Source organism: Limulus polyphemus, unplaced genomic scaffold, assembly GCF_000517525.1.
Source record: "Limulus polyphemus unplaced genomic scaffold, Limulus_polyphemus-2.1.2 Scaffold906, whole genome shotgun sequence".
Taxonomy (NCBI): domain Eukaryota; kingdom Metazoa; phylum Arthropoda; class Merostomata; order Xiphosura; family Limulidae; genus Limulus; species Limulus polyphemus.
In genome coordinates this window covers 17,683-21,353 of record NW_013666516.1, presented here as the reverse complement: position 1 = coordinate 21,353, position 3,671 = coordinate 17,683, and positions in this window count along the sequence as shown.

Sequence of the window (3,671 nt, the reverse complement as noted above, 5' to 3'; positions counted from 1 at the left end):
CATTACTTGTCTGTGGGTGTTAGCCATAGAATATGTATTTATTTATAGGTGGTTTGGCGCCTTATCCACCTGGCCATGCCGGGCACATTTATAGGTGGACACGACCATAATTAAAATATAATTTTTTTATTGTTGTTCGTTTGTCTGCTTGCTAAGTAAACACAATAAAATCCCAATAATTTTCAAAACAGTTAAAATGTTACACATTATATACAAATAATAATTTCAAAACAGTTTTAATGTTACACATTATATACAAATAATAATTTCAAAACAGTTTGAAATGTTACACATTATATACAAAACATTTCACAAACATTTCTGTCCGCTTATAACTGCACCGATTGTCAACAAACGTGGCATATATCCTTGGACGCCCCGAGGCGTGGCATAGGGGTCGGCTTTCGGATCTGACCCCTTTGGTACCCCAGGGCCCCTATGTCTTCCCGTACGTTAGTTAGCATGTGAAATGTATTTTGAAGCTGTATTTTCACCACCACCACTAAAAGTCCTTGACGTTTCTCGACCCTTCAGTAACGTTCTGTTCACGACCCATGTTAACATGTAACTACAGATCAATGACTTAGATACTGTACGTCTGGATCTTTTCTCGGAGAATACAATCTTAGCACATAGATACCGGAGACTGGCCAGTTTTTAATAAAGTGGGGTTTTTTTGTGGAGACTGGTCAGTTTTTAATAAGGTGGGGTTTGTTGTGGAGACTGGTCAGTTTTAATAAGGTGGGGTTTGTTGTGGAGACTGGCTAGTTTTAATAAATTGGGGTTTATTGTGGAGATTGGCCAGTTTTAATAAGGTGGGGTTTGTTGTGGAAACTGCCCAGTTTTTAATAAGGCTGACTTGTCAATGACTAGGGCGTTGTGATATCGTACAATAAGATACTGTTATCAACTTAGCATAGATTGTGGTTTCAGAAAATCGAAGATGAAATTTATTGTACAAAATAGAACAGATTTTATGTAATGGTCGCTAAAGTGAGAACACAACAAACCCCACTTTATTAAAACTGGCCAGTCTCTACAACAAACCCCACTTTATTAAAAACTGGCCAATCTCTACAACAAACCCTACCTTATTAAAACTGACCAGTCTCCACAACAAACCCCACCTTATTAAAAACTGGCCAGTCTCCACAACAAACCCCACCTTATTAAAAACTGACCAATCTCCACAACAAACCCCACTTTATTAAAAACTGACCAGTCTCCACAACAAACCCCACCTTATTAAAAACTAGCCAATCTCCACAACAAACCCCACTTTATTAAAAACTGACCAGTCTCCACAACAAACCCCATCTACGCTAAGTTCATAACTGTATCTTAACGTACGATATCACAACGCCCTAGTCATTGACAAGTCAGTCTACGCTAAGTTCATAACTGTATCTTAACGTACGATATCACAACGCCCTAGTCATTGACAAGTCAGTCTACGTTAAGTTCATCACTGTATCTTAACGTACGATATCACAACGCCCTAGTCATTGACAAGTCAGTTCATAACTGTATCTTAACGTACGATATCACAACGCTCTAGTCATTGACAAGTCAGTCTACGCTAAGTTCATAACTGTATCTTAACGTACGATAATACAACGCCCTAGTCATTGACAAGTCAGTCTACGCTAAGTTCATAACTGTATCTTAACGTACGATAATACAACGCCCTAGTCATTGACAAGTTGACTTAAAAGCAAGAGAGTGTGTGTGTTTACTCTGTATGTGTGTATCCAACACTAACTGATCTGTTGAATAAGTTGTACACAAAAATATAACAGCTAATTACAACCTGAAATCCGACAGAAACTTTGGGGAAAGTACAAAAATCAACCAAGATAAGACACTCTTGGAAAAAGTAAAAAAAAATCCACCAGGAGGCGACACAACACTGAGAAAGGCAAAAATAAAATCCAACAGTGAGAGTCATAATACTGAAAAAGGTAAAATAAAATCCACCAGGGGAACACAAAACTTTGTAAAAACGTACATAAATCCACAAGAAAAGACCTGAGATTAGGAAGAGTATTTAAAAAAGTAATCTCCAGAAGAAAACGAAGCATTGGATAAAAGTACAGAAATATTTCAGTGAGAAATAGAACTTAGTAAAAAATACAAAATATGGGGGTGGGGAACCGCCAGAAAAATAAAATAATCGCTTCTCAAAGGTAGCAAAAATACTTTAAAAAACGCACACACACACAAGTCAGATTTGTGAGGGAAATAGCAAACAAAGGGGCTCAGAACCTCAGATTTGTAAAATGAGTGCAAGAGTTTCAGTAAATTTTCAAAGTAGTTAATATCACTAATTACATGTATGATGAATACGAGTGTCATAGCAAGAAACTTTTAAACAAATCTGTGTTTTTGAGATGCGCTGCGAACAAACGTACGCTATTTTAAGAGCTCATATGAGATATGTTCATGAGCATAATTTACAAGGGGATCTGTTCCCCCATTTTTTTTATTTCACGTAGGATTATCCCCTCATATTTCAACAGTAATAGTTAATAGTACTGAATCATATGACATGTTCTATCGTAACAAATTTCAAACAGTCTCCATATCCCCCACAATATTTAAGCCGATGCTACTCCCCTGGTTATACTAATTATTCAGGCTTAATATTTTGATTTTTTATTGATGAAGTATTTACGTTAAAATATAGCATTACGTAATAAGTCCGATAACGTTGTCTCATTTATCACAAAACCTTGTCTTTCTTCAGGATGTTTACAATGTCTAATACGATTTATCACAAAACCTTGGCTTTCTTCACGATGTTTACAATGTCTAATACGATTTATCACAAAACCTTGTCTTTCTTCAGGATGTTTACAATGTCTAATACGATTTATCACAAGACATTGTCTTTCTTCACGATGTTTACAATGTCTAATACGAGATGTCTACCACATCATCATGGAGAGCCTACAAATACAGTCTTTAATTTTACTAATGGTTCTATTTTATGTACATTTTAATCATGAAAAGGGACAAACAGGGTAACCATACACTGAGAAATGGGGGGGATCAGATATAGTCGACTAAAAGTTAATGTTTACCCCATGTCCCTCCCCTATTGGTCAGTTCCTCAATCCAAACATTGATAAATTGATCGACAGATTCGTTAAAAGCTTTAATCAGTCAACCCAATAAACAGACTAAACCCATAATACAATATCTTAATGTGAATTAGTGTTAATTACCTATATGATTTATTATTTATGTTATTTTAATTACAAACAGACACTTGTTAGAAGCGTATAGCCACTTAACCTAGTAAGCCTAGCAGAGACTAATAAGGCTTTAGTGTTACTTGTGTAATGAACTCTTTAGTCTAACATCTATCATATTTACATTTAGTATGAACTTAAGATTCAGCAATCTTTAAAAATAATCTTTTCTTTATATTTAACCTTTTCTTGTTCTTGAAAACAACATCGAAAATTAATGATCAAAACATCTAACTTGGTTTTAATTGATTAGATTAAGTTACTAATTGTGTGGTTATTCGGTGGAAAGGAAAGTATCACCAATCTCAAACTCTAAAGTTTATCTAAGGAATGTTGTAAGTATGATTCTGATCTTATATATATATATATCCTGTGTGTATATATATCCTGTGTATATATCCTGTGTGTATATATCCT